Source organism: Panthera leo, chromosome C1 (assembly GCF_018350215.1).
Source record: "Panthera leo isolate Ple1 chromosome C1, P.leo_Ple1_pat1.1, whole genome shotgun sequence".
NCBI classification, from domain to species: domain Eukaryota; kingdom Metazoa; phylum Chordata; class Mammalia; order Carnivora; family Felidae; genus Panthera; species Panthera leo.
Window position 1 is genome coordinate 86,286,074 of NC_056686.1, and position 23,947 is coordinate 86,310,020.

The 23,947-nt window shown below is 37.2% G+C and overlaps 1 non-coding gene across 1 annotated transcript; it reads right to left on the bottom strand.

The window, feature by feature from the left end:
* Nucleotides 1-727: 727 nt before the first annotated feature.
* LOC122229073 lies at nt 728-854 on the bottom strand. The gene has a single exon (XR_006206932.1). It is a non-coding gene; the product is annotated as a small nucleolar RNA SNORA40 (small nucleolar RNA).
* Between the last annotated feature and the right edge of the window lie 23,093 nt (nt 855-23,947).

The following is a 23,947-nucleotide window of genomic DNA, read 5'->3' on the forward strand; positions in this document are numbered from 1 at the left end:
GCTTAACCGACTGAGCCAGCCAGGTGCCCCTCATCTATTCTTTTGTAATTATTTTTAACCTTATTTTGCTAGTAAGTTTCTAGAAGGCCTATACTCTTTATATATTCTTTTATCTTCTTCCACCCAAAGGTTTGCACAGAGGACTCAGTAAATGTTTTTGGGTAAAGATGATGATGATTCAGTTGAATAATAATGATGATGCATTAGGTTAATTGTGACCCATTCCTACTTGTGAAGACTTGGGTGTGGGAAGATACTGGTGAGATTGTTCTTGATTCCTGCCACTGTTCCTTTTTGGAGCAGATGCTGTTTCCACCCTCTCAAATCCACACAGCTCTAAACTGTACCACTAAAGGCTGATCATTGTTAACACCTGAGACTACCCTGGAGATTTTTTTTCTGGTTGTAGCAGCACATTTGACCTGTGAGTAGAGTATATGGTTCCACAACCACCTTCATGTGAGGACAGAAGTGGTAGAACATACCCATATCGTGGGATTTTATTGTGCTGGAGAACAGCGTCCATTCAAATCCCTAATACCTTCTTGCCTTTTTTCTTTTTCTAAAACAAGAAGGCGCCTTTATTTCATGTCAACGTTAAAATTAGAATACTAACTCACCATAGCTGAGATTTCCCTTATATCCTGTGCTTTTAGTCATTCTATAGTCCTGAAACCAACCTTCAAGTTTATCAAACTCCCACCATCACTGTAGTTGGCTGAGGGATCTTATTACTTCTTACATGTATCAAAACTCATACTGAGCCATGAGTTTTGGGTTGCAAAAGAGGATTCATTTTCTGTACTTGTCTAAGTCTTTGTCCAAAAAACTGAGCAAAAACAAGCACAAGTGTGATTCCTAACATCTTTCTTAATTCACTATCATTTTGTTGGCAAACCCACCAAATTGCAGTGTTTGAATTAACTTAATTCATTGAGTTGGTACACAGGGAATGATTAGGTTCCAATGGTTGATTTATTGTTGTGTTAGTATATATTAGCCCAAGTAGTTGGCCTGCATTTCCTCAGCTGGAATCATTAAGGCAAACATGGCCCTTAAACAGTGAGGGGGAGCAAGGTGAAGAAAATAGCAGTTTGAAAACAAGGAATGCTTCAGTTGTTGGAGACTTAAGATAAAGATCTTTGGGTAGTTTCTGGGTACCATGATGGCACAAAAACATGAGGAGTACGGCAAGCATAAAAATTAAATAGATGAGGTGCGTATTAGATTCCCAACTAAAATAATGAATGAGTATATAAAGTATAAAAGAGTGTTGGTAATATAAGAAGTAAGTTTGTTTATTTTGAGAAAAGACATGAATTTCTTGAGAAAAGAGTATTATGTGAATTTTATTAAAAAAGAGTTTTCTTATCTTAGGAAATTACTGGCCTAAAATTCAAGTTGATTCAGTAATGAAAGATCAAATTGAGTTGTATATATTTGTTATTTTCCATTAGTAGCCTTATAAGTTTAATAATTTGGAAAAGAAAAAATAAACAAGATCAGTACTTTTTCCCATGTAGCTAATATAGGAGCCTCTTCACCCTTTTTCCTAATGACACTTATTTGCTATATTTTTATATAATTAATCCATAAGTTTATTTGAATTTAACATGTTAACTGTCAGCCCAGAGTCCAACTCAGTGCTCAATCTCACGATCCATGAGATCATGACCCGAACTGAAATCCAGAGCTGGACTCTTAACTGACTGAGCCACTCAGGCACCCCTCTTTCTTGATTTTTTAAATATAAGGTTATATTAAATAAACATGGACTTAGGCACTCCTTGAAATACATGTAAGCAGCTAGATTATAGATAAATACATAATTTTCTGTGCCTCACCTAAATATACATTATGATTTCCTCAAAAGAAGTTTGAATGTCAGATTGAAGTGCCATATCCTTCTGGTTGTATGGGGGTATTTATACTAAGCTAATATGTTGTTGTGTACCATTCACTCCATATCTCTTGACACCATCTCTTAGGTTCTCCCAGATGTTGAAATGCATGACCAACTACCATTAAAAATGCAATTAGAAGACAGATGCTATCCTAAAGTGCTAATAACCAAATTGGATTGAATCTTTTTACTACAGGATGTATGCGTATTAAATATTGACTTATATTGCATTGGGTTCACCATTCTTTTAGGACTTGAATACTCAAGACACAAACCACATTTAAACTTGATATTTTAAATGGTCATTAATCCATAGAGACAGTGAAGAAGATAAAACATTTACACAGAGTACAAATAATGGAAAACGTAAAGGAAGACTACTTATGTGGGCATATGAGCTGCTCTCTGAGTCAAATGACCTAAGAAAAATGGAAATGTGGAAAAAAAGAAATATGAACTAAATGTTCATTGGGAACATTTGTCATATCATTTCTATTTGTGATCAATATAGTGGCAACTGATTAAAAGCTGCCCCTTTCAGTAGATCAGTTCATTTACCATAGCAATAATCTTAACAGTAGTTAGGAACAAACAGCAGTCTTACCCTAATGGCTACAAAAATCAATTAAACATTTTTTAAATGTACTATAAGCTCTTTGAAAGTCTGATTGTGTAGCTGATTTCATTGTGCTCTGTTTACATAAATTCCTTTTTTTTAGATATCTGTGGAACATTATGTTAGTCATCTATTAGAGGAAATGAACTCTGTTGACATAAAAAACACTCAGGAAGCTTGAGTGTGGTATCTTTAGGACTACCCTGATGCAAGACCCAAATGTATATCTTACAGGGAAAACTCTTGCCATAAAAAAGTATTGAGATTGGTACTTGTTTCCATCTTTCTCAGAATGGACTTATGGGATATTACACCTGCATCAAGTGGGTATTACCTCATCCATATCTCTTGGTCTTAAGATATTGAACGTGGATTACTAGCTTCTTTCTTTTCATTAGCCGAAATGGGTAGCCTCTTTGTGGTATGTAATTTTCTTTGGTCCCTGTCTGTATTGATTCTGTTTCAGTTTTTGTGATCCTCCTTCTTCTCTTTCCTGGGATTCCTGGTGTCTTTATTCATTTAACAAATAATTAAAGAGTGGCTACTACATGTAAGGCACTGTTCTAGATTCCATGGAATCAGCAGTGAAAAAAAAAGTCCCTGCTCATGAACTTTACACTCTAGTAGAAGAGGATAGATATTAGACAAATAAATGTATTATATACCAGATATTGATAACTGCATGGTGAAAATAAAGTAGGTTAAAGACAAGACAACTTTATATAATTAGGGAAGGCCTCGCTGATGAGCTTACATTTGAACAAAGCCTGAAAAAGGATGAGCATATGAGGCATCCCAAAATCTGAGAGAAGAATTTTCCATGCATAGCAGCAATAAGGCAAAATGCCTTCATGTTGAAACACGGTTGGAGTTTTCAAGGAAACTCCAGTAGTGAGCCAGGAGAATAGTAGATGAAGACAGAGAAATAGTGGGGTGGGGGGATTAGAGGACAGATAGTGCAGGGTCTTGTAGTTCAGTAAGTTCTGAAGGAGATAGAAAATTATTGAAAGTTTTTGAGAAAGTCCTAGAAGCCCCTTTGTGCCCCCTTCCAGTCACTACTCCAGAGAAAACCTATTCTGACTTTTAATACTATAGATTACTTTGGCTTGCATTTTATAAAAATGGAATTGTGCAGTATTCTCCTTTGAGTATCTAGCGTATCATTCAAGTTACATTTGAGAGATTGGTCCATATTGTTGGATATAGTTGTAACTTACTCATTCTCATTGTTATGCTGACTTTCATTGTAAAAATAGGATATAATTTATTTCTACATTTTCCTAATTGAGATTTGAATTGCCTTGGCTATCATGGGCAGTGTGGCTATGAACTTTTTTTTTTTTCTTTTTACTTTCTTTGAATGAGCACATGGATACATAGAATTGCTGGGTCAGAAGTTATATGTATATTCAACTTGAATAAATACTACCAAACCTTTTTCCAAGATGATTGTTACAATTTATACTCCAATCAGTAGTGTTTGAGGGTGCTAGTTGTTCTGATAGTCCCGCCTTTGTGTAATCTACCACTTTCCTTTGTGTGTGTGCTGCATCTAGTGACTTGCTTCAAATCTTGAGAATGTGGCAAAAGTGATAGGACGTGACTTCAAAGATTGGGTTGTAAAAACTGAAATCTGTTTTGCTGGCACTCTTACCTTCTTGATTGCTTACTCTTATGAAGCTGTCTTGTGGCCTATCGTATGGAGAGGCCTTATGACTGCAAACTAAGGAACTCAAGCTTCAGTCCAACAGCTAGGTAGGAAGTGAATGCTGCCAGCAACAGCTGGAATGAGCTTGGGACAGCTCCATCTTTAGCGGACATTAGTTTAAGATGACTGCAGCCTTGGGGCACCTGGGTGGCTCAGTTGGTTAAGCATCTGACTTTGGCTTAGGTCATGATCTTGCAGCTCATGAGTTTGAGCCCCGCATCGGGCTCTGTGCTGACAACTCAGAGCCTGGAGCCTGCTTCGGATTCTGTGTCTCCCTTTCTCTCTGCCCCTCCCCTGCTCACACTCTGTCTGTCTGTCTGTTTGTCTCTCTCTCACAAATAAATAAACATTAAAAAAAAAATTTAAGGTGACTGCAGCCTTGTGAGAGACTCAGAATCAGAAGACCCCAGTAAATACAAAGATTCTTGACCTGTGGGCAAAATAAGTGTATGTGAGATAAATAAATGTGATATAATAAATGTATATTGTTTTATGCCATGAAATTTTGGGGTAATTTATTACACAGCAATGAATAACTAATATATTGGCCATTTAGATATATTCCTTTCTAATATGTCTGTACACATCTTTTGTCCATTTTTCTGCTAAATTATATGCTTATTTGTTTGCATATTTATTTATTTGTAACTGTGCTTTAATAATTATGAATATTAATTCCTAGCATCTGTATTGCATATATCTTTTCCCACTTTTTAGCTTGCCTTCTTACTCTTTTAATGGCATTTTTTTGATGAATAGTGAATATGAATTTTAACGTAGCCAATTTTATAAAATTTTACCCTTTATAATTAATGCTTTTTGTGTCCTGTTTAAGAAATTTCTTCCTATCTCAAGGTTATGAAGACCAATATTGGTCTATGTCTTCTTTTAAAATTGTGTTCTCCCTTTAACGTTTAGATCTATAATCCATCTGAAATTAATTATATTTGTGGTGTGAACTAGGTATCCAGATTTATTTTTATCATATGAATATCTAATTAATCCAAGTACATTTATTGAAAAGATCATCCTTTCTGCATTATAATACAATGTTACATTTGTTATAAATCAGGTAACTCTGTATGTCCAACTCTTCTGTGTTAACTTGGTTAAGCTGAGAACTATGTTTCCAAGAATCTCCTTCTCTGAGTGGTTTTTCCATTAGTACTGGCTAATAGAGGAACTTGCACAAAATTTGGAAGGAGAAAATAAGGAAGTGGCCATTATTCTGGAGCTTTTCTTAGATATGTCCGTGGACAGACACAGAAGTACCGGTGGATTCTAGCTTTTCCTCATTCTTCCCCTCACCATGTCTAACTTTTCTTCCTGACTGCTCCCCTTGCTGGCCAACAGTAGCCCTAGGCTCCTATCAAAGGCTTGGCAGTACACCCAGAGGAATGATAGTATAAGGAGACAACAGTTTGCTGTAGACCTTACACTAGTTCCTTCTTAATGTCTATAGCTAGACAAGCTTGTTTTGTTCATTTGTTTTTTGCTTTGTTTTTAAAGTATCCTTGCAAGTTTTGACTTTCCCAGTCATGCTAATGCATCAAGAGGATTGGTTAGTGACTCCTTCCCTGACTCTCCAACTCCCCTGAGAACAGAAGGCATAAGCATTAGATGTAGGCAATGTGAGAAATCCTGTCCTGAGTGAAGGCTGACACAATGCGTGGGTCTGGTTCTGGCCTCTTTTGTCTGTAATTTTGGTAAGTTTTTCTATTCTTGCAACAATTATACACTAGCTTAATTATTATAGTTTTATAATGAATCCTGGTACCTGGCAATATAAGCCCACAGATTTGTTCTTCAAGATTGTTTTGGATATTTTTGGCCCTTCTTATTTACAGGTAAATTTTAGAGTCAGCTTGTCAATTTACACACACACACACACACACAATATTACTGGAGTTTTTATTGTGATTCCTTTGAATCTTTAGATCAATTCAGAGAGAATTGGCACTTTCACAATAATGTATCTATGGACCCATGCATAATTTAAATAGAAATAAAATGAATTTTCTACAAACTCTTCTAGAGCATAGACAAAAGGAAACACTTCCCAAATTATTTTGTGAAGCTATGATAACACTAGTAACAAAATGAGTTAAAAGTTGGAGATTCTCATATTGGATAAAAATGATCTCCAACAATATGTTGTTTGGTTTGGGTATCTTTTCAGCAATCTGATATCCAAAGTAGGGCTCCTTCCCTTGCTACAAGGAGGAGATGAAATGGAAAGTTCTGCTACTGACCCAGGTTGTTCTAATTCCTCAGAGTCACAAATTTCTTTACATCTCTTTGAGCAAGGTCTAGACATTTCCCTTTCCTCTGAGATAAAGCTTTGGACAGAAAAGCAGACATCACAGACCTTAGAACTGTAGCTTCTAGATCTTGTAAGAGATGAGTAGACCTTATTTGGGCTCTTCTTTTGGAAAAGGGAAGAGTTATGAGAAAGTGGAGCCAAGGTTTCCATCTTAGCCATAGGAATTAGCTGATGCTAAGTGAAGCCATCAGGAGCCCTTGGGAGCTGCTCCAAGGACCCTGAGTCAGAATCTCCCATCCTCCGCTCCATGGACCTTTTACAGACTCTCTTATGTGGAGACTTAACTCTTCAGTGTTTCTTTACTTCTGTGAACCAGCAGGATAGGAAACAAATATTATCCTTCATCTTCTGGAATGTTTTAAATATTAAGCCCTCTTTCCCCTTGAGAAAAGAACTGGTTATTTAATTGTTAATGATTTGGGCTTAAGGCTTAATATGTCATAAATGAATAATGTGAAAAAAATGAATAAGTTTTGAGAAGAGAGAGAAGGCTTCCCTTTGAAGGACACTGGGAAAGGCTGCAGAGGAAAGGATTACCCTGAGATCAAGAGGAAGTAAGAAAAGAGGGAGAAAGTGAGAGAGTTACTACAGGGATGTCAAAAAGCCAACAGTCTGGTCTTAGTGAAGTTTTCTGAAAGGAGAGAGGACCCAGGTGAATGTCCTGGCTAAGACACTTTGGGTGATTAAAAAGCTGTACCAAGTAGCCTGTTGTCTTGCCCATACTCAGTACCTATGCCTTCTCCTCTGTCCTTGTCAGGTAACTCTAGCAGATCCTCTGTGCCCTGTGCTCACTGTTCATCACTCTCTCCCTACCCCATCTGCCCAGGTCTTTATGTACTGTAAAGAAGCAGGCAGTCTGCCTGTTTCCTAACTGGGTTGTTGTGGGGAAGCACCCCTGGACCTGTTTTGGGAGAGTGATGAAATGAACAAACTGGATACTCTCTGACCTGAAAAAGTAGTAGGTGACAATCCTATCATCCTATAATTCTTCTTGTCCACTTGTTAAGAATTTTAATCACTACATTAATAATGAACTTTCCCACTAAAGAATTCCTATTCAGTTTTGAGGACTGAGCTCAAATGTGATCTCTCTCTCTCTCTCTTTTTTTTTCTTGAGAGAGAGAGAGAGCAAGCAGGGGAGAAGGAGAGAGAGAAAGAGGGAGAGAGAGAGAGACAGAGAGACAGAGAGAGTCTTAAGCAGAATACATGCTCAGTGAGGAGCCCAATGTGGGGCTCCATCCCATGACCCTGGGATCATGACCTGAGCCAAAATCAAGAGTAGGATGCTCAACCGACTGAGCCACCAGGCACCCCAAATGTGCTCCCTTCTGAGAAGCCTTTCTCAATTCTCTCAGGCAGAATCCTTGGCTTCTCCCTTAGTGTTCCTATAGTCCTCACTTGTCTTCATTACAAACTTTGTCACATTATTTTTTAATTATTTGTAAATATTTGTTTGGCTATGTGCATCATCCTTAGGCCATCATCATATTCATATTTCTTACCCCCATAAATGATGGTTGACATATAACAGAGTTTTAAAAACTATCGTGGAAGGAATCCATCCCACAGGCTACATAATTTGCAGATTCTAGTGTAAAATGAAATGTGGGGCCCTTGTTGAATAATATTAAGAAGTTCGAGATAGTCACCATACAGCATTAAACTAGGTGTGAGGCCCTTCTGAGTGTGGGGCCCTGTACCACTTCTCAGGTTGCCCACTCATGAAACTGGCCTTAAAGGGAAGTCACTCTTGGGTTCAGCAAGACCTGTAATGTGATATAAATTCTACCATATTTTATTTGGCCCAGCTGATAGAACTGGTAGTACTCAATGGTATTTTAATTTGAAATTTTAGCCTTTATAGTAGAACATTATAAAGAATGTCTCTATGAAATTCATGTGTGTGTGTGTGTGTGTGTGCATGTGTGTATGTGAACATACTCATACAGGTTGACTATATGTGTATATATACTATATATATAGTATATATATGTATACATATAGGTTGACTATATGTGTATGTGTGTGTGTATATATATATATATATATATATATATATATATATATATATGTTTATTTATTTTGAGAGAGACAGAGACAGCATGAGTGGGGGAGGGGTAGAGAGAGAGAGAGAATCCCAAGCAGGCTCTGTGCTAGCAGCACAGAGCCTGATGCAGGGCTCAAACCCACGAAGCCATGAGATCATGACCTGAACTGAAACCAAGAGCCAGATGCTTAACTAACTGAGCCACCCAGGCACCCCAAGTTGACTATATTTTGAATGAAAATATAAATGTTGCATATGTTGTACTTGATTAATATATACTATGATGTCTTTATTCTGATTATTGGGAATTAGAATTAGAATAAAGAATGGTTAGGGCACCTGGGTAGCTCAGTTGGTTGAGCGTCTGACTTTGGCTCAGGTCATGATCTCGTCGTTCGTGGGTTCGAACCCTGCGTCGGGCTCTGTACTGACAGCTCAGAGCCTGGAGCCTGCTTCAGATTCTGTGTCTCCCTCTCTCTCTCTGCCCCTCCCCACTTGTGCTCTCCTTCTGTCTCTCAAAATAAATAAATGTTTTTTTTTTTTTAAATGGTTGTATTCTCTTTTCAGTTTCAGGAATTACCACCAGGACTTCATATTTATTGATAACGTCAACATTTATTGAATATATATTATGTGCTAGATAGTTGGCTCAATGTTAGAGATAACCGTTGTAAACAAGACATGAACCATTCTTGAACAAAGATTGTGTCTAATGGAGAGCTAGACCTTAATATATAAAAGTATTCATTAAATTATAACTGCTACAGTGCCCTGGTTTCTCTTCAAATCGCATAAATTATAACGGCTACAAAAACTGACATGATTGTATAAAATGAGGTTCTGACTTTGGGGAATAAGAAAGACTTATAGGGAGACATATTTAAACGGAGTCCTCAGTTGAAAACAGATGATGTAAATACATCAGAACAGGAGGAGCAGCATAGAGGATGGAAAGAATCAGTAAAATAGAAATTGGAGGCAGGAAGGCCTGAGATTCACATTAAAGGAAGTAGCAGAAATAAAATGGGAATGAGAATCCTTGAGAAGAAGAAAGTAGGAGGTAAATTGTGCGAATGATAATCTGAAATAGGAAATTGGAGATGAGGTAGAATTTGGGAAAGCTGAGCAGACACAGACATTTAAAGGTTCTGTGAGAGGCCATAGGAGCAGAGGTTCATGGATATCAAAATCTCCCAGGAAGAAATTGCAGATATGGAGAGAAAGTTAAAACAAAGTTTGAAACAAGCATTACTGTTTACCACTGCTGTATTAGTTTTCTGTAGCTGCTACATAAATTTATAATCTTACGGCTCTGGAGGTCAAAAATCTGAACTGGATCTCAACAAGGTGTTGGTAGGGCTGTTTCCTTCTGGAGGCTCTGGGGAAAAATCTGTTGCTTTTCCTTTTCCAGCTTCTAGAGGCTGCCCCCATAGCTTTGCTCATGGCTCTGAGCCAGAGACGATATTACTCTGACCTCTGCTTCTATCATCTCGTTTCTTCTCTGACTCTCCTGTCTCCCTCTTTGGCTTATGAGGACCCTTATGTGATTACATTGGGCCCACCTGGATCATCCAGGATAGTCTCCCCATCTGAAGATCCATAACTTAATCACATCTGCAAAATCCCTTCTGTCATGAAAGGGTTCCAGGGATTAGGACATAGACATTTTTAGGGGGCCATTATTTTGCCTACCACAATTTCTAAGCAGGATTTAGATGTTTATCTCTTTTTTCTTTTCTTTGATTTTTTTAATGTTTAATTATTTTTGAGAGAGAGTGCAAATGGGGAAGAGGCAGAGAGAGGGGGGCAAGGATCTGGAGCGGGTTCCCTGCTGACAGCAGCGAGCCCAGTGTGGAACTAGATAGAACTCATGAACTGTGAGACCATGACCTGAGCTGAACTTGGGTGCTCAGCCGACTGAGCCATCCAGGCACCCCAGATGTTTATCTCTTTTATTTTGTTTGTGTTTGTTTGTTTATTTATTTATTTATTTATTTATTTATTTTAATGTTTATTTTTGAGAGAGAGAGAGACAGAGTGCTAATGGGGACAGGGAGAGAGAGGGAGACACAGAATCTAAAGCAAGCTCCAGGATTCTAGCTGTGAGCACAGAGCCCAACATGGAGTTTGAACCCTCGAACCATGAGATCATGACCTGAGCTGCAGTTGGATGCTCAACTGACTGAGCCACCCAGGCACCCTCATGTTTATCTCTTTTAAAGTAAAGTCAATTTGATTGATTTTCAAGGAGATTATTCCATTATCTCTCAAAAAGTAGAGCAAGCTTGAAATAGAACACAAAGTATTCATTTAGGACAAGAAATAAGTACTTCCTTTCCTCTGGAGTAAGAAACCTAGGCCCATATCTTGGCTGTGCTATTTGTCTTCTGTATCACCCCAGAACATCATTAAACCTCTAAATTTCAGTTTCTTACCTCTGATAAGGAGAAGAAAATAGTAGAGTGTAGGGCCTAAAATTAAGGTTTAAAGTTAAGTGCTTCCTGGACATCTGGTGAAGTTGGAAGGACCTCAAGTATCCTAAACACACATTCTTCTCTCTATTCTGCTCCCAGAGATAAGGTCCCCTATCTAGCCAAGCATGCTTCCTTGTCAAATGGACCAAGTGCCAGCCATTCCTGCTTATCCTCATGGCTTTAGTTCCCTGCCATGTACAGGAGTATTCAAACAAGCCCATTAGAACCACCCTTTTGATACTACGAGGCCTAAACCCTGTAATCCCTGGTTCACTGTGTTTCTGATTGCAGCCCTCATGTGGCCCTCTATGGCACATGGTACCTCCTTCCCTGAGCTGTGAGTATATGTTACTAATCAAATGCTGTCACCTCATCTATCAAATGTTGAGTGTTGTGTATTTAGCCATCTCCATTACCTTGGGGCACCAAGGGGGTGAAAAAGGCAATTAAAACAAATATTTATCTCAGCATTTTAATGGAGTTGAATCAGTCTTTCTTTTTCTTTCTTTCTTTCTTTCTTTCTTTCTTTCTTTCTAGCTCTTTCTTTCTTTTTCTTTCTTTCTCCTTCCTTCCTCCCTTCCTTCCTTCCTTCCTCTCTCTCTCTCTCTCTCTCTCTTTCTAATTATTTTTTTAAAGTTTATTTATTTTGAAAGAGAGAGTGTGAGCAGTGGAGGGGCACAGAGAGAAAGGGAGAGAGAATCCCAAGCAGGCTCCACGCTGTCAGTGCAGAGCCTGATTCGGGGCTTAAACTCAGGAACCGTGAGATCATGACCTGAACCAAAATCAAGAGTCGGAGGCTTAACTGACTAAGCCACCCAGGGGTCCCTATGGAGTTAAAACTTTTAAAAAGTATGTTAACTTCTTAGTAAGGAACTTAGCAAAGTTCTGCTATATGGGACATCCTGACTAAGTGAAGCCACTATTATTATTGTGGCTAAAGTGTCATTGTTATTATGTTTTTAAATTCCCATTTGCTACACTTGGTATGAGTTGAAGTTATATATTTTTCTAGTTATCCATATTCTTGTTTTCTGAAGAAAGGAGACTAAGTTCCTTTAAAGACACCCCGCATGAGCAATTTTTGCCATATCCTAACCATGAGGAAATTATCCAGCAAAATACTTTTTAGTATAGAGGAGGTAGAGAAATGATAAAGTTGTATTTGTCAGAGAAATGATAATGCTCACTTATTGTATACAAATAGGCTTTAGATGTGGCTGATGAGCTACGTACCCTTGATTTGTACAAAGAAAAAAAAGATGATTCCCAAGGTGGATGGTGAATTCATCATAAAGAATGCAATGAAGTTTAGATTCAGCTGTAAATGAGAAAGGAAATTAAATGATTTTGTACTTGGGGTATATTTTTTGTCCTTCATTAATGAGCATCTGAAATATAGCATCATCATTTTCTCAGAAGGGGTCTATAGGCTGGCTTTAAATTTAAGTGCTGCTCATGGAGTGAAACTCAGAAAATGAATTTCAAAGGTGAAGAATTGATTAAACCCAAAAGGACATGACAAACATCAGGGGGAAATCTGTTACTAGGATGTTTATGAAAAACATTTTCTTAAGTGCCTGCTGCAATTGGCAAAGAAATTTTTCATGGGTATAGAGTGCCCAGCAGAGCTTTCCAGAGTAGAAAATGAATAAGGAAAGATGCAGTTTCTGTTTGCAATTGGGTGCTGATCAGCACACGCTCTTTTATGTTCTGTTTCATTTGTGCAACAGCTCTTTGCAGAATATTCCCTCAAGCTTGCTGTGCTGCAAACCTGTTCCCTTACAGAACGCAGAGAACTCAGCTTTCTCTCTTAAACCCGCAGCATGGAAAGCCTCTCTCCACTTTTCATTTCTTCCCTGCAGACCACATTTGATGCAAACCACTTGTCAGGTGAGGTCATCTGCTGGGACCACCCTTTTGCATCTCCTTAGATGCAGAAATGTTTTGAGAAAATGGCAGATGTAAATCACACACATTGAGCAAAATCAGTTTTTTATGCAATATATGTAGTTTGCTGTCTTTGCATATGAGATCAGGAAGCCGCTCTTCAGAAAAACTGTAGGTGTCCTGGGAAGAGAGCTGGCAAACATGTAAAGAGGTTTTTTTTATTGCCCTTACAGCACTATTTTGCTATTTCTTTTGAACCCTGTTGACCTGAGAAAGTATGAGCTGAACTGTTAGGTTCAAAAGATTGTCTTTCACAAGAAATGAGTATGAGTTAATGAATAAAGCAAATTAAAAAAAAATAATGTTGACACAGACCAAAACTCTCTCCTAAGCTCTACACCTGTATACCCAACTGCCAACCAACTGCCAATTGATTATCTCCTCACAGCAAATTTACCTACCTCCCAAGTGGCAGAATTCTAAGATTTCTAAGAATATCCAAAACCAAACTCCTGCTCCTTCCCTTCTCTCGGTCTGCTTCTCTGGTTTCTCAGTGAAAGGCCCTATCACTCACATGGTTGTTGGAGCATGACTCATTGACTTCATTTTCATCAACTCCTTTCTGCCCCCTCCCTATTCCTTTCCCCTACACATATCCAAATAAATCACCAACTTTACCAATCTTTTTATTCTATTCTCATTTTCCCATATCTATCTTCATCTATCCCCAGTTGTCCCTACCCTAGGCCAGGTCTCCGTCCACTCCCTTTTGGAATGTGGAATGACACAACTCTCTTGCAGCAGGAATCTTTTCCTTCTGTCTTGTTCCATCGCAATCCATTTTTCAAACTAAAGCAACAAGATGGTTCTAGAATTTGATTCTGATCATGCCCCTTTTTGATGTAAAAGCTTTTTATTGGTTTTTCATTGATCTACAACAAAGTCCAAACTCCTTAAGAGATTTTTATTTCCTATTTGCACTCTTTCTTCTTGCACATATCATGTTGAAACTGCCAATCCCGTATAAATGCAACTTTTTTCACTTCCTGAAATAAGTTCTTCCTTCTCTCATCTGTTTTCTCTGCATGGAACAATCTTTTCCTTTGGCTAGCCTGGATGATGCTATATATCTGTTTGTAATTTTTCCTGCCTCCTATTAGACCATTATGGGTTCCTCACGAAGCTTCCTGAAATTCTATTATAAGAGCACTAACATAATTTATTATGGTTGTTTAATTGTCCCATCAGTAGACCTTAAGCTCTAATAGGGTAGGCACAAAGTCTGTCTGGTTCACTAATACATCTTTAGCTCACCTATATACCCAAGTTATATATTCTGTGTTCAAGTGACACAGGATAGGCCTTTAGTAAATATTTGCTGGATGAGTTTCCATCTGTATGCCAGGCATAAAATTAGTTATTCACGTACGTCGTCTTTAATGTTTATGCTATCCTTAATGCTTATGATAACTCTGTGAAAGAGGTTTTATGTTCATTGTACAGATCAGAAAGGTGAGGTTCAGAGAAGGACCGGGCTTGCCCAAGGTCACAGAATGGAATCGTTGGAGGACTGAAATAAAAATTCAATTTCCAGTTTTCTGCATAGAGTTACACATTAAGATTACATATTGCTTTTATGAATGCAGAGTACTAGTTGAGGATGGTAGAGAGGCTGGTAAAGGGAAGGGAAAGTTTATTACAGGGGTCCAGTGAGACAGTGGGGTGATCACAGTGGAGAATAAGAGGAAGAAGAAGCTCTGACATTCTCTTCTTTTGTTTCCTGAATGTGCAGAATCTGCCCTTAATCTGGAAGGTAAGGGTCCTCTCTGTATTAATGTGTTAGAGCAACTCCTCTCCCGCCTCCCTCCAACCTGCTGCATCTCAGTAAAGTCAGCTACTTTAAAAAAGAAGACAGATGAGACCAAGCTCCTAAACTGTCTACCAGATCTGATTCATGTGAACTTCCCCAAAGATTAATTACCTACTTTTTATTTCCTTGATACCATAATTCCATCTCTTTTTGGGCCAGCCGAGTAGAAACCATTTGATTTAATTTCTTACTGCCTTTGCCCCCATAGGTCCCAAAGTTGACTTAGGGAAGTTGTATTAGAAGAGTTTATTTACCACCATACTATATAGGCCTACGCAAAGTTTTGCCCATAGAATGCTCCTTTTGTGTTGAAATATTGATAATTACCAGTGTACTACTTTGTGTTTGGCAAATATACCCCAAAATTTACTGCTTCAATTCTGTGCCACATGTAAGGCTCCAGGGAGGGCTTTAAATAGCACGTTTCCTTACTTTTCATTTTGTAACATTGGGTTCTATTTTACGATGTTCCTAAATCTCTGCAAATTTAGTAGGCAGAGAATGATTAAAAAGAGAATATTCTCAAAACTGAAGCTGCCTTTCAGTGATTTGACTCATCAAAAATGGAGAACAAAGCAATCTGAATGAAGAATTTTAGAATAAATCATCATTAACAATACATGACATGTTGTACACCAACTAAGTTCTGATGCACAATTAGTCACCTAATTAGGTTTAAAATTCATTTAAATAGATGGCTTCAATCCCTGGCCCACCCACTTATTTTTATTACTCCCATTTAAACACTGAATACAATTTAAAGCTCATATTGTAGAGCTCTGTGGCCTACACACATGCAAGCTAGATGAAAAGGCAAGTGACCTATTTGGATGATCAATGAATCAAGGTCTTTTGAGACCTACATTTTCTAGTAAGTTGCACATGCTTTGGACAGCGTTCAATGGCAAAAGTGTCTTTCTATAGCATTTCTCAGACTATAGTTAATGTGAAGTATGTACCCTAATTACTTTGCATGGTGATAGGATGAATCAGGAATAAATGGATGATACAGTCAAGAAAACCAGTTTTTGTGAAGGTGTGTTTATTCTTTCTGGATATCAGGGTACCATATAATAATTTCCCTATTTCATGGATGCTGAGATACATACTTTTTCACATTTTTTTATCATCCTTGAAATTGGGATGTATCTTGCAATCAATGGTAGTGTCACATTTACTTTCCAGAGTTTTTCTTTTCTCAGTAGTACACAAAATAATGGTGTGCCTTATAATCAATGGCATCTTAGATGCAATGAAATATGATGTATTGCTCTTCTGGCAACTTTAAGTGGAATTTATTTAAATTTGTGTTTGGCTGTATTCCATATCTGAATAAGCTGACTTACCAGATGCAAGATTTATTCTTTTATTCCTTTATTTTAGTACATATAATTAGCACTCTTTGAGTCACTAGGAAAATAAAGTAAGACACTTTTGCTGCTCTCTCCTAGCTTACAGCTAAGTAGGGGGACTAGATACACCAAATATTTTTGATGCAAAATATTGTGGGAGGTGCTATACTCGAGGTTAAATGCAAGGTTCAGTGTGGAGTAGTGGTAGCTCAGCATATTTTGTCCAATTAACCTCCTTCATACATTTATAATGAAATGTCCTGGTTATCAGTTCCCTCATTTGTGGTGAAGTTCATAGAGAGGGTTTTTTGTTTTCTGTTTTTTTGTGTTTTTTTTTGTGTTTTTTTTTTTTTTTTTTTTTTTTTTTTTTTTTTTGAGAGAGAGAAAGAGAGTATGAGCAAGAGAGAGGAGCAGAGGGAGAAAGAGAGCGATCTTAAGCATGCTCTGAACAGGGGGCTCTATGCCATCACCATGGGATGAAATCAAGAATTGGGTGCTTAACTGCCTGGGCCACCCAGGTACCTGAGAGGTTTTTTTTAAGGGTTCACTGACTTGACAGGAGTCTCAGATTTGGGCTATCATGGGCTATATTTATTAACAATGCAGATTCCTATGGCCTTTCCAAGATATTCTGATTCAGTGGGGTGTGTGTGTGTGTGTGTGTGTGTGTGTGTGTGTGCTTGTGTACGCATACATATTTGTGTTTCTAATAATCTTCCCCATACCCCCCTGGTGATTGTAATGTTTAAGATGGTCTTTAGCACACTTTGGAAGGCACTGAACTGGGCAGAGAATTCTAACCCTGGGGCCAGTTATAATAATAAAAATTCATATAACATGTCACTTGCTTGTTATTTGTTTAAATATCCAAAATCTGATACATTTAAATGGGATATTCAAGTGACAGTAAGAATTGTGCAACAATGAATGCCCATACCAAACAGAGGATTTATCTTACTTGCTTACAATGGTTTTATTTGGCAACCAGGAGAATAATTAATTTTTAAAAAGTGTCTGAAAGTACTTTAAGTGCTTAAACCAGTGTTTAGGCAGCTTCTTTCTGCTTTTCTGAAATAATGGTAATCTTGAAGGGAGACACCAGCAGATGGATCTAATATTTGGGGGTAAGGAGAGAAAGAAACAAAGGGGAGGTGATATAGGTAGGGCTGGAGCCATACAGTTTTATGCCTTTCTCATTTGTCACATGCCAACCCACTGCTATGGCCGTTATAGAAATTGCCAATGCAATGTGAGCCAGATTGCAATGAGAGGCATCTTGGATAATGGGAGAAATCCACTAACCGGCTCAGGCTCTTGAGATGAGCAGGTGCCTGTTAATTTCAATGGCTGGGCTAGCCAGTGAATTTCACTTACTTTAGTTGGGAATATTTTGTTTTCATCTGCTGCCAGGATTCAACAGTTGCACCTTATGTAGATACAGAAGAGCCAAGGTATACTTTTGACCTCTGTAAGTTTATTATTCACTTGGGTAGTAGTGAAAACCTTTTATACTAACTTCAAGGTTATGGATGGGATGTGGAGAATTTGACTCATTTAAGGTGTTTGTTGAATATTTTATCTGAATATATAAAATGACCGTCACTGATCATTTGCTTTTATGTCCTGGGTTAGGCACCATAAAAACAAACAACAAAAAATATACCATGGACAACAGCCAACTGTAGTTAACTGCTTATATTCATTGACTGGTTAAATGAACAAGATTCAAGGATGCCTCTTTGATTATCCTGCAAACACTAAACACCTACTTAATTGAGTACATGATTTTTTTTATTAAGGACTCTCAGCTGATGAGTAATATACAACAACCAGGGAAGTTTATTCTGTTCTCAGAAAGACTCTAGAGATGTGTGTCTCAAGGATAGACTGGGCTCTGCATTGCTAGGGTCAGTCAATGAATACATGGCTAAATGCTCTTCAGTCTTCTGTATGTGTCCACCCAAGGGAACTGTTGTGAAATGTGCAAAGAAAGGCCAAGGAGTTTTCTCATGCTCACTCATTGACTGCTTGCACCCATTGACTGCTTCCCCCCTACATCTAATACTAATTGTCCAATAATCTCCAGATTACTCAGACTCTTCTAACAGTAGATGTATTTTATAAATGACAGTTTTGAGTTCTTTTGTCATTTGCTTATTATCAAGCTATTTTTGTTTGAATGGGTATTTGGTCTTTTCCAACTAGTATCATCCCAGGTTGGTTAATTTCACTCACTGCAGTGACTCAGGGGAATTTTAATCTCTTGGGAAATCCTGTAATATTTCTATCAGGATCATTTAAGAAGTTTCATGATGGCCCATTATTACTTAGTGATTTGTGAGAAAGTTTTCAGGCTTCCTGGGATAGTTAGGGGCTTTGGGGCAACTTGGGCTATTACCAAAAATGAATAAAGGTATTTAGGGAATTCCTTAAGTTCGAAGGTACTTACACTTTCTCTACATATCTGAGATTTCTAAGTCTCTAAATTTCATTCTTCTTTTTATCTAGATACAGTATAATCATGTACTTAGATCTAATGTAACTGCAGAGAAGTACTGTGCACAAGGGCTTTCGATGATAGAGGACATTTTTTTCATTGACTGATAACTTGTTTTTGTGAAGTTTTCATTAATTCGTTGACAAGTCAACAGGCTCAATCACTGAACTGATGAACAAAGTTCCCTTAGACAAATAATCCTTTTCTTTGAATTAAAGTCTCAGAGTTTGCAACTCCTATTTTCTGCTAAGAGATTTACATCACTTAAATTCTACTACACTGATAAATATAATCAATCAACAGAGAACATGCTCTGAGGAATTAATTGTTGTCAGTTGATGTATTTAATGGGACATCACACTTCATTAACTTAGCTAACTCATTAAGCCTAATCAGACATGTAAGAGAAAAAGTTAATGATCAAAGTTAAAAAATAAAGTCTGGACTCTAGAGAGTCTTCATTTGCAGTAAAGAACTGTGTGTTCCACAGAAATGGATTGTTTATCCAGAAGATTTCTTTTGCATGGCATGATTCTGTGCCAAGGAATCATAGAGTATTATTTTTATTTGGGATTTGTAATGCAATGCACTATTAGGCAGAATAAAAAAGAAACCACTATGTTTTATACTAATGGTTCATGTCTTATATAATTATTATAGTGGAGCTGCCTATGATTTAGCAAGACAACTTGAAATGTTAAAACCCATGGAAGGCTGTAAATTTCTGTGGATGCAGAGATGGTGAATTAATGTGCACCTCCAAGTCACGAGGGTTGCACATCTTTTTGCTTTTTCATATTCTTTTCACTTAACACCATTTTGGTCTCATTGTCCCATTTTCCTTAATCTTTTTGGCATCTTTGAACTTAAGAGAAACTGGCTGTAGTGCAGCCCATTGAGGCTGAGCTTTCCCCAGGATGGGGCAGGAGGAAGGGGGCACACACCAGCAAAGGCTGACTGTTCATTTCCCTTGCCTTGCTTCCATGGCCAGGCTGGCATGTCTGTTTGTGGGAGAACAGCCACAATATGGTGCTACTGTTCTGTTAGCTCTGTCTTGATGCTTTTTCACATGTCTGAACCCCATTATTTCCTAATGGGTTTTTTCATGCACCTTAATTTGGGAGGCAGCAATTTTGCCTCCACTAAGTTCATATGACTGACTCTCTGGTATTTGCAGCATAGCACCCAGTTAGGAAAACCCTACTCGGCTCTTCTGGGATATTGTATTTCCTGTTTTTTTTTTTTTCTTTTTTTTCCTAAACCGCATCTGGGAAGGAAAATTATTTTATTTTATTTTTTAATTCTTTTTAAGTTTATTCATTTTTGAGAGAGAGAGAGAGAGAGAGAGAGAGAGAGAGAGAGAGAGAGAGAGAATGTGAGCACGGGGGGAGCAGAGAGAGAGAGGGAGACACAGAACCTGAAGGAGGCTCCAGGCTCTGAGCTGTCAGCACAAAGCCTGACGTGGGGCTTGAACTCACGAACCTGTGAGATCATGACCTGAGCTGAAGTCAGATGCTTAATGGACTGAGCCACCCAGGTGTCCAGGAAAACTATTTTAAATAAAGTGGGGTCAATAGATATCATTGGTTATGTTTAGCTTTTTTTGTGGATTCACATCAGACACTATATGAAAGGGCTGGAAGGGGTCTTAGGGAATCTCTAGTTTAACAGCCTCATCATCTAGATGGGGAAATGAAGGGCAGGGAGGTAAAGTGGTTTGTTGTAGATCTCACAACTAAATAGTCTAAGAGACAGAGTAGGCTATCTGATTCTTTTAGTGTGGAACTTCTCTTATTATTCCATACCGACTCTTGATGATAAAGCTTTCATTTACTGAGTACAACAGACATTTGCAATATCACATTAGAGAAAGCCATGTCTAGACAGCTCTCTCAAAGTCTAATGGTATGGTTAATTTGGTGTTTCCTATTATTTCACAAAAAATAATTTAGGTAAAAAATATTTAATTTATTAAAAAATTGTTTTTAACTTTTTCATTCCATTTTGAGAGACAGAGAGACAGAATGTGAGTGAGGGATGGGCAGAGACAGAAGGAGACATTGAATCCCAAGCAGTTTCCAGACTCTGAGCTGTCAGCATAGAGCCTGATATGGGCCTTGAACCCATGAACCATGAGATCATGACTTGAACTGATGTCAGACACTCAACTGACTGAAACCAGGTGCCACAAAAATATTTAATTTATTTTACAGCGTATTTGATTATTAAGATGATAGAAAAGACCTATTTTCTCTAGCAGGGCTGGTATTATTTTTTATCGTAAATTTATTGAGCACCTATTATGAACAGAGTACTTTAATAAGTGCAAGGGAGATAAAAATGATGAACTGGACACGAACCCTGCCATCCCAGGACTTATAGCTCATGTTAATCTTTGCAACCCAGTATGCTTCAGGGCGATTGGAATAGTCTCTAAATCTCTATTATCTAGACTCTAAATATGTAAGCATAGAAAAAGGGTTGACAATATAGTTAAATGGCATTCTATAAACTGCATGCATATTTACATTATTTACATATCCTCAATTTTCTGCTGATATGGGGCAGTCTTTTCTCCTTAGAGAAACAGCTTGTACTTTCCTATGGCCATCTTGAACTATTTGACATTTTCAATGAATCTTTCCGCAGTTTTCACATTGAATTTTCTTATCTCTCATGCATTTTTCCTTCTATTGGTTTTGATAGTTTCCATATTTCACTCTCCAAGTTCTTTGACATATCAATTTCTTTCTCTTCCTGGGTTATACAAGGCTCTTGTTTAGTTGAAGATTTTATCTCTTCACTGTACAAATTTCTTAGCTTTCGAAAGCAGACTTTCTGACTGCCATGCCTTTGAGAATTTGGGTGATATCTTTTACAGTTTTGCAGATTTCAATTGTATTTCAAGTTGTTTTGTCTGTTTATAATGTAGATGGAACTGTTAAGTGTTTTTACAGTCACTGAATGCTTATATTTGGTACAGTGTCGCTGATTTCTAGTAAATATCTTAGCCCTATTTCTTACCCTTAAATAAAACATCTTTCACTGCTCACCTTTTGTTAATTTTGTTGTCAGAAAGAAATTCCATGGTGATGTAGGTGGTATTAAAATGATACACAGTATAAAGATTTTGTATAAACTGAAAGTGTTTCTCTGTCATCTCACTCAGCCAAGGGCTAAGTGCTGTTTTGCAATGCATCATATCAATCCTCTCATTGTATTTCAGAGGTTGAAGCCAAATATCTATATTGCTGGTCTGCTGATTCTTATTTTATTATCTATCTGCCCAGAAATCTGCCTATCTAGCTGGCTATCTATTTATCTATGACATAATTCCAGCAAAGGGAGACAGGCTTACAAGAGTTTATTTTGAAAATAATTCAAAAAAGGAAAATTGTAAAGAAAAATATAAAAACAATCTATATTGACTGCAGCTACCCTCAGAATTCATATCTGTGAATATTTTGCTTATTTTGTTATATTTTCTTCCCCTCATGTTAAGGAAATAAATTACTAGGACTAATGTTCTGTTAAACCATTACCTTCAGTCTAGTTCCCTCCTAATCTGAGAAATAGCCACTATTATGAGTTTGGTATACCCATTCCTTATTATTATTTTTTTTCTTTTAAAAAGTTGTTCTGGAGCAATATCCATAAGCAAAAAAATGAACCTTGACCTAAACCTTTATATAAAGTTTATACAAAAATTACCTCAAAATGGATGATGGACTTAAATGCAAGATGTGAAACTGTAAACCTTTCAGATAAAAATAGGATGAAGTCTTTGGGTTCTAGGTCTAAGCAAAGAGTTCTTAGAACTGATGGCAAAGGCATAATCCATGGATGTAAGAATTGATAAACTGGACCTCATCAAAATTTAAAAATTTGCTTTCCAAAAGAGGCTGTAATGAGGATGGAATGACAAGGTATCAACCAGGAAAAATGTTTCTATCCGTATCTGAAATAGGACTAGTATCTAGAACATATAAAGAATTGTTCAAACTCAACAGTAAAGTAACAAACAATCCAATTAGAAAAATTGGCAAAAGACGTGAACAGATATTGCAATGAAGAGCATATACAGATGACAAATAAACATGTGAAAAGGTTTCAACATCATCAGTTTTTAGGGAAACACAAATTACAGTTACAAGAAGTCCCTACATATCTCTTAGAATGGCTAAAATAAAAACCAGTAACAACACTAAATGCTATAAAGAATTCAGAGAAACTTGATCCCTCATCCATTGTTGGTGGGAATATAAAATGGTTCAGCCATGCTGGGTAACAGTTTGGCAATTTATTACAAATTAAACATGCAACTATCACATAACCCAGCAATTGTACCATTGAGCACTTATCCAGAGGAATTAAAACTTTTATACAATAATCTGACAAGATTATTCATGGAAACTTTATTTATAGTAGCCTCAAAGTAGGATAAACAGATATCCTTTAGCAGATGAATGATTAAAAGAACTGTGGTACATCTATGCCACAGCAATAAAAAGAAAGTTACTATTGATATATACTATAACTTGGATGGATCTTGAGGGCATTGTGTTGAGCAAAAGAGCCAATCCCAAAAGGTTACATTCTCTGTGATTCCCTTTATATAACATCCTCAAATGACAAAATGATAGAAATAGAGAACAGATTAGTGGTTGCCAAGTGGTAAGAATGAGAGAGTGGGGATGTGTGGAGATGAAGGAATAACATGAGGGATCATTGTGGCTATGGAATTGCTCTGTATCTTTGTTTTGTCAGTGGTAATGCCTTGGTTCTGATGTACTAGAGTTTTATAAGATGCTACTGCTGGAGGAAACTGAGGAAAAGGTATGTGGAGTCTCTGTATTCTTTCTTACAATTGTACAAGAATCTAAAACTGTCTCAAATTAAAGAAAAAAATAAGAAATGAATCTTTTGAGTTTCTTGAACAAAGTCTGTTAGGATATTGATTAGAATTGTATTGAATCTATATATCAATTTAAGGAAAATTGACATCTTTATGACAGTATTTTTCATAATGGTATGCCTATCCTTTAATTTAGATCCTCATTAATATTTTTTCAATACACTTTAAATTTTTTTCTATAAAAAATAGAGCTTTCATTAGATTTATTCCTTAGCACCTCATTCTCATTATAACTTTGCTATTGTAAATGCTAGTAGGAATAGAATTTTATAAAACATTTTGCATTCTATTTTACTAGACATTAGGCCACTATAAAAAGTCAATTGTATTTCTACAGCCAGTAAACTTTCTAAAT